The sequence below is a fragment of the Carlito syrichta genome, unplaced genomic scaffold (assembly GCF_000164805.1).
Source record: "Carlito syrichta isolate Samal-C Ts95f unplaced genomic scaffold, Tarsius_syrichta-2.0.1 Scaffold304410, whole genome shotgun sequence".
In the NCBI taxonomy this organism is placed as follows: Eukaryota; Metazoa; Chordata; class Mammalia; order Primates; family Tarsiidae; genus Carlito; species Carlito syrichta.
The window spans coordinates 7,977-15,952 of NW_007248506.1; positions in this window are offsets into that span (position 1 = coordinate 7,977).

A 7,976-nucleotide genomic window follows, 5' to 3' on the forward strand; every position below is an offset into this window, starting at 1 on the left:
AACCCTCAAACATCCTTTCTGCCCTGGCAGGCTTCCTGCATTCAGCTTCACTTCTGCCTGGGTTGTAACAGGTTGCCCTCCTCCCTCCTCATCCTCATGACTACCTAACCCCTGTGGGATTGTAACCTCCATCTCATGTCAGTCCTTTGTGACTGACCACTGTTGGCCTCCTCATCTAGTAAACCTCTTGATCTAACTCTTGGGCTTCTTAGCCCCAACATATTTGTGTCTAGACAGATACATTCTTAGACACAATCACACCCACATATGTGCACACACACACACACACACACACACACACATGCACACACGCACATACATACCAAAAAAAAGAGCCAAAAGGCTGTTACTAGAATTGAATTAAAGCCTCTGGCCTTGGACTCCTAGGCTCTAGTGTACCCACAGGGGTCCTCCCTCAAGTTTCTCCTTCTGAGGCTGATCTGGGGTTCCTCCCTTCCCTTAATGTCCTTGTTGTCTCATGGACTTTACTTTGGAAGCTTTACAATCTTCCATCTCCCCTCTGCCAAGTACTCATTCTACCTCATCCTCACTGTCCACCTCTGATTCTTCACGTCCCTGCTGTGTTTCCCTAGAAGAATTTCCACAAGGCAGTGGATCTTGTTGGTGCACTGTTCAGATCTCCTTCCCCAAGCTACTCATTTCCATCTGGAAAATGCCCACTCCTGCCGAGATTTGCTCTCAGAAGAAGTTCAGTCACCTGGCCCAAGTGGCTGCTTTCAGCTCATTCCTAAGAACAGCCATCAGTCAAGGGCCCACTTGTACCAAGATCTAAGGATGACCAAGGTGATGCTACCTGTGTGCTGTGGTACATGCTCCAGAGCCTTCCTTGTATTAAGCTGAAGCATGTCTCCAGGCAAACCTGATCTTTGTTAGTTTTCTTGATCTGCCCTGCCTGGTTTCCCTGGAGCCCAGTACACCTCTCAAACCTCTGTCTCATGCTCTGCTACTAGGGAACATGACCCAACAGGTGGTAATGGCCGTGTTTCTAGGAAGCCAAATCTAAGAATGGATTCTGGATTTAGATTACTCTGCAAAGGTAGGTAGTGAGCACATCATCTCAGCTGGTAGGTGGAGAGCTGACAGGTTCCTGGGCATGTGTCCAGTGTGAGATGGCTTGCATTTCAGCTGCAATGACTGAGCTGAACTACAGGAGATACAGCAGGCACATTGTCTGTAAATCTGAACATTGTGAGGAAGATGATAGCACTAGGAGTGTGGAATTGGTTGGCTACAAACAACTGCCATGGATGTATACAAGAGGCAAAAGGACAGGCTCAAACATATCATTCAGGAATTTAACATATAAGAGTTAGCAGAGATCCTTATTTCCATTCACCAAAAATCAAGAACACTTAAGGACCTGGCAAAAGACTTAATTTGAAAGAAGTGAAATATTAATGGAGCCAGGAGAGGGGTGTCCCCTAACACCACCATTAACAGGCAAAGAAAGATTTCCATCAGGAACCTGACCTAACTTTGTCCTATGGGTCTCTCTCTTTTGCTTCTTCTGATGTATATTCTTTTCTGCTATGACATTATCATCATAAAGTGATTTTTCTGAGTTCTCAAAGCTATGCTAGGAAAATATCCACCTTGAGAGAGTGATGGGAACCCCTGAATTTGTAGCAAGTGAAGCATGGGTGGCCTGAACCCCAAACTGGGACTAATATTATATCTGAGGTTAGCCTCACCCCTAAGTTGGCCAAGACCAGTGGTGTGTGAGCTAAAGCATGGTAGATAGCATCATAATTGGATTGCACTCCTGTATAATGTTGGGAGGAAAGAATGAAAAATTCAGAATTGGGCATCCTGAAGTGGTTCTCCAAGAGAAGGAAAAACAAACAAACATAAGCCAACTAAACTCCCAGGAGAGCTGGCGACAACAACACTGGTGAAAAGGACACCAGCTTCACCAAGATGTAACTGGTGGCCATTATTCATAGGTCAGAGCTGAAAGGAGATGACACTGTAATCTCCATGGTACCAACAGGATGACAGATTCTGGAAATGGTAGTAACTGGTACTGTGTCATGAAGAGCAGAGTGGACATACTGACTAAGCAGCAGTATGAAAGTGCAACAAGGGAGGACTGACCTGCAGTAGTTATCTAGGTGTTATCTCTTTGCACATGTTTCTGATGAGGCAGAAGATAAGGACACCCAACCAGTGTGCCATTTAATAGACATAATCTAGAGGAGCAGGAAGGTGATGTCAGCAGCCACAGTGGAAGGTAATGATTATTTGCCCAGTTAATAGTTGAGATAATCCTCACACTGTCTTAGCTCTATTTGGGTAAAGAAGCTGGGGACTTATGAGGACGGTCTCAGTGACACCAAAGCTAGTGTATCCTATTAGAATTTCCCAGTTCATCCTACGTGGAACCTATAGGCATTTCCTTAGGTAACTGCATTCTGAATAAAGGTAAAAACTTCCATTTTTCAAGAGATTTGAACATGGAGCCCTAGTTGTCATGATATCCACAAACTGAAAATACCACCAGGGCCACCTGTTAGAATGTGGGCAGCGAGACCTCATCTCTACAATAAATCAAAAAATCAGCCGGGCGTGGTAGCGCATGCCTGTAATTCTGGCTACTCGGAAGGCTGAGGTGGAAGCATCGCCGGAGCCCAGCAGGCGAGGCTGGGATGCATCTACTTAGAAATTGGGAGAAGACTTATAGTGGTGTTGGTTTATGAGGTAAGAACAGTTACTCTAAGAAAAAGCAAATGAAAACTGAACTCTATATCTACAACACTTGCCCAAGACAATATAATAAATCAAAACATTAAAACCTTCACCAGCAAATTATATATATAAAAAATTAACACCACCTTCAAAAACTTAAGAATACAGGGTCAAGGATCCTATCATGTCTCCAATTAATTCACTAGTCTGGCATCTCCAGAATCTGCATGGATAATGACAGACGACACTGGACTACTGCAAACATCATCACTGGTGACCCCACTGACACTGCTGTGAGAGATGTTTTCTCCTTACTAGAGCAGCAAATAACACAAACTCGGGTCTGAAAAATGCATTTTTTTAAAACTGATAAGAAGATGGAGCAATAACAATCTGCATTAACATGGGAACAACAGCAATATTCATTCACAATCCCTCCCCACCCCGTGTGTGTGTGTGTGTCCCTGTTTGTGTGTGTGTGTGTGTGTGTGTGTGTGTGTGTGTGTGTGTCTCCTTCCCCCTTCCCCTCTTTACCTGAATGCACTCCTGAGGGATCTGGACCTTCTTAACATTGTTCAGATATTACATTGCTCTATTCTATTGGTGGAGGAATTACCTTCCTGGCAGAAACAATGGACTCTGATCTGCAGGAAGGACAGATGCTGTTACATGATGGAGCCACTAGAACATTTCTGCCACCAAGGTGACCCAATGGACCACTTCTTGGTACTCTGTCACCCAAGTTTAATGAGGCCAGTACAGCAAGTCCCCGTGGCCTGAGAAGGGTGTAGAGTAGCCAGAGGCCTTATTCAGTAATGCTTTTTCCCTCCTTGCCTGCCTCTGACTCCATGCACAGGACTGCCCCTGTGTGGATACCTCTTCACCAGAGTCAGACTTGGATGTTTCACCCCAGGCAGCACCTCCACTCTGGGTTCTCCTCCTGCATGGGCTCTGTCACTCACTCTGAACCACTGTCTACACATAGAACCCTCATCGTGCACTTGGGGTCTGACATTCCATTCTGCTACTGCACTCCTCCCCAAGCAGGAAGGGAATAGAAAAGAGAGCTTTTACTGCTATTTCAAAACTCATGGAGATTAACATGTCATTTTTTTAGGTTAGTGATGAAAAATCTTGGATTACATTGGTGAGAAAAAACCAAGGAAATGACCATTACTTTGCTTATGAAACTTTATATGAACTCCAGAATATGCGCCTCATTCAGGTCTAGACCTTACCCTCATCTTCTCTTGCTCTTCCTCTTACTCCCTTGGATTCACCCACAGTGGCCTCCACCCTGTTGTTCTCCAAACATGCTAAGCTCACACTTGCCTCAGGGCCTTTGCACCTGAAATTGCTTCAGGAAGAACCTCTTCCCCAGATCTCCTCACAGCACCCCTCCCATTCCTCATTCAGGTCTCAGCTTGAGTGTTATCTCCCTAGAGAAGTTTGCCCACTGGGCTAAGTCCTGGTCATTGCTTCTAGTTAACATCAGAATTGACTTGCACTGCAATATAACAGTGGAATCAGGGATCCAAAAATACAGAGATGGTGTTTTGGAATGTGCCTTTTATAGAAGAAAAAACCCATCATGGATGGGATTCTCAGGGGGAGTGGTGAACCCCACAGTGGTGGCAGGGACACCAGCATCACTGAAATGCAAGTGGTGGCCATACTTCATAGGTCAGAGCTCAAATGAGTGTGGGAACCATGGCTAGTATCCTCTCTTAGTAACATAGAGCATGCTTCATCTCTAAATTATGAATCATCAAATATGTAAGGAATCTTAGTTTCATGAAAATTCAGGTAAGTTTCCATTGGAGCATTTTATACCTCATTGACCACATAACCAAGCCAGTCATGGTAACTGGTTAAACCAGATTAACACATCATTGTGCTTATCTCTAAGAAGTGTAACAAGTGGGCCCTAGTGCTGCCAGGGGTATTCTGAAGTTAAAAAAGTTCATTAGCCCATTATAGACCACTAAACCATACCATCTCTATCATGGTGACTAATCAGTACCAGACTTCCAAGTATCCCCAGAGATTAGCATAGAACTTCTTCAGCTCAGCTGTCTCTGTTTTACATATATATTCACCATGTTTTATGGGCACATTTCAATTATATTAGAAATCAAAAGCAAACATATACATAAACATAGCATATATAAAATATTTCTAAGTGATTCATACATCACATAAAGTAAAAATATTTCTCCCCAAAATATACTTATTTGACATATTTTAAGATGGCTATTCAAAAGGACTGGAAATAAAAGAATAGCTATGTAACTGCCTTTTGCAGGAGAGATTTTTATCTGTAGAGAAGATCTGCACTGATGCAGCCATGCTTTCTCTAAGGTTCTCTCTCCCTTGTCCAATCTAGGAAAGATTAACTGAGAATCTGACATTGGTAGTTTGATAGGGATTGTGTTGAATCTGTAGATTACTCTTGGTAATAAGGTCATTTTAACAATGTTGATTCTTCCAATCCATGAACATGAGATGTTTCTCCATTTGCTTGTGTTGTCTACAATTTCTTTTCTTTTCTTTTCTTTTCTTTTTTTGAGTTGGAGTCTCACTCAGTCGCCCAGACTGGAGTGCAGTCGCTGCTCCCGGTCACTGCAGCCTCGACCTGCTTGGCTCCGGCGATCCTTTCACCTCAGTCTTCCAAGTAGCTGGAACTACAGGCGCGAGCTACCATGCCCAGCTAATTTTTTGATTTATTGTAGGATGAGGTCTTGCCAAATTGCCCAGGTGGGTTTCAAACCTGCGGGCTCAGGCAATTCACTCACCTCAGCCTCCCAAAGCGCAGGATTACAGGCTGAGGCACTGAACCCAGTTTCTTTTCTTTTCTTTTCTTTTCTTTTTTTTGAGTTGGAGTCTTACTCTGTCACCCAGACTGGTGTGCAGTGGTATGCTCCTGGCCACTGCAGTCTTGCCCTGCTGGGCTCTGATGATCCTTCTGCCTCAGCCTTTCAAGTAGCCAGAACTACAGGCACGCACTACCATGCCTAGCTAATTTTTGATTTATTGTAGAGGTGAGGTCTCGCCATGTTGCCCAGACGGATCTCGAACGCGCGGGCTCAGGTAATCCACTCACCTCGGCCTCCCAAAGCACTGGGATTACAAGCTGAGCCACCGAGCCCAGACTGCAATTTCTTCATCCATGATTTGTAGTTCTCCTTGTAAAGATCTTTGCCTCCTTTATTATGCCTATTCCTAGGTATTTTAGCTTTTTGGCTGCTGTTGTAAATGGGATTGAGGTCTTCATTTGATTCTCAGCTTGGTAACTGTTAGGGTATAGCAGTGCTACTGATTTGTGTATTTATTTTATATCCTGAAATCTTACCAGATTAATTTACCATGTCCAGGAGTCTTTTGGAGGAGTCTTTAAGATTCTCTAACTATAAGATCATATCATCAGCATTCAGAGTTAGTTTGATTTCCTATTTTCCAATTTGGATACCGCTTATTTCTTTCTGTTACCTGATTGCTCTGGCTAGGGCTTCCAGTACTATGTTGAGTAGGAGTTGTGAAAGAGGGCATCCTTGCCTTGTTCCAGTTTTGAGGAGCATTCTACTTTTCCCAGTTTTAGAATGGCAATGGCTGTGGGTTTATCATGTGACTTTTATTTTTTTGAGGGCTGTTCCCTCTATGCCTATTTTGCTGAGGGTTTTTATCATAAAGGGATCAAATGCTTTTTCTGCATCTATGGAATGTTCATGTTTCTTGTTTTTAATTATGCGTATGTAGTAGATGCTGTTTGTTGATTTGTGTGTGTTGAAACACCCTTTCATTGTTGGGATAAACCCCACTTGGTCATGGTGGATTATTTTTAATGTACTGTTGAATTTGGTTTGCTAATATTTTGTTGAGGATATTTGCATCTGTGTTCATAAAGGACATTGGTCTGTATTTTGTCTTTTTGTGTGTGTTTTTTCCTGGTTTTGGTGTAATACTGAATTTGTAGAATGGATTAGGAAGAATTTCCTCCTCTTCAATTTTATGAAATAGCTTTAGTAAAATTGGTAAGATCTTGTGGGCTTTTTTTATCTTCTTGTATCTGGATGAAATCTTTAATAAGAGACAATAGAGATTTAAAAAAAAAAGATTTAATGTCTGCAGCAGTGTATGGATGAGAGTTTCAAGAGTCCCTGATACATCCTCAAGTTGTACTGGCAATCTGGCAGATTCTGGACTTGACTTTGAGTCCTACTCACTTCCCTCCTTAGCCTTGGGCAGTGTGCAATCTGAATGTCAACATGCAGTTGGCTTCAGGTGCTCTCATGGCAACCCACCCCAGCCAGGAACTGTCTGCCACTGCAGAGTTTGCCTTTGGGGCCGATTCTCTCCCAAACTGGCTAGAAAGCAGTCACAGCACCATAAGGGTTGAGTTCCTGGGATATAGTGGCTAAACCTGCTCATGTCTTTTTTTTTTTGCACTGCTCCATATGGGTCTCAGTAGAACACAGTCAAGGGTAAGGCAGTTTTTTGTTTTTGTTTTTTTTTTAGTTTTGTGGGGGGTTTGTGGGTGAGAGAGACTGGAGTCCCACAATGTTCAGGGGGTCTCTCCAAGTTCATGGCAGGAGCACAGAACTCATTAATTCCACTCATTCACTTCCCCCACTGTGTCCAGAGGCTGCCAGTGGTCTGTGTGTGATCCAGAGAAGAGTCTAGTTAGTTCCAGCCCAGATCAATTGATTTTTCTCTTATTTGCTGTATATGGTCTTTATCACTTCTTTTGAGTCATGGGGCATGCTGCCGTCCTGCTCCTCTCTTGGTGCTGAGGAAACACTCTCTATCTTGGTTTATACCCTAGGAGAAACACACTGTAATTGACTCTCATCAGTCACCTCCCCTGCAAGTTACTATACTGCCACAAATTAATACTCACAAATACTTTCCAAATTTTGAAGAAATCAGGTAGAGAGAAAGAAATATGCTTCAAATTTTGCTCATACAAGCATGCTTTGCTTAATTTCCAAAAGTTGTAAATAGTTCAAAAAGCAAAAGATTTTCTCAGTTTGTGTCTTTGTCTGCCTGTAGCAGACTCTCTTAGCTGCTGCAACAAGTTACCATATACTTGGCAGTGTAAAAACTAAACAAATTGATTTTCTTATGGTTTTGTAGTCAGAATTCTACAATCAGGGTGTTGGCAAGGCTGTGTTCATTCTGAAGCCTTCGAGGGAGAATCTGTCCTGCTTTTTCACCTCTAGTGGCTGCTGCCTTCCTTGCTGATGTCCCTTCCTCATATCATTCTACCCTCT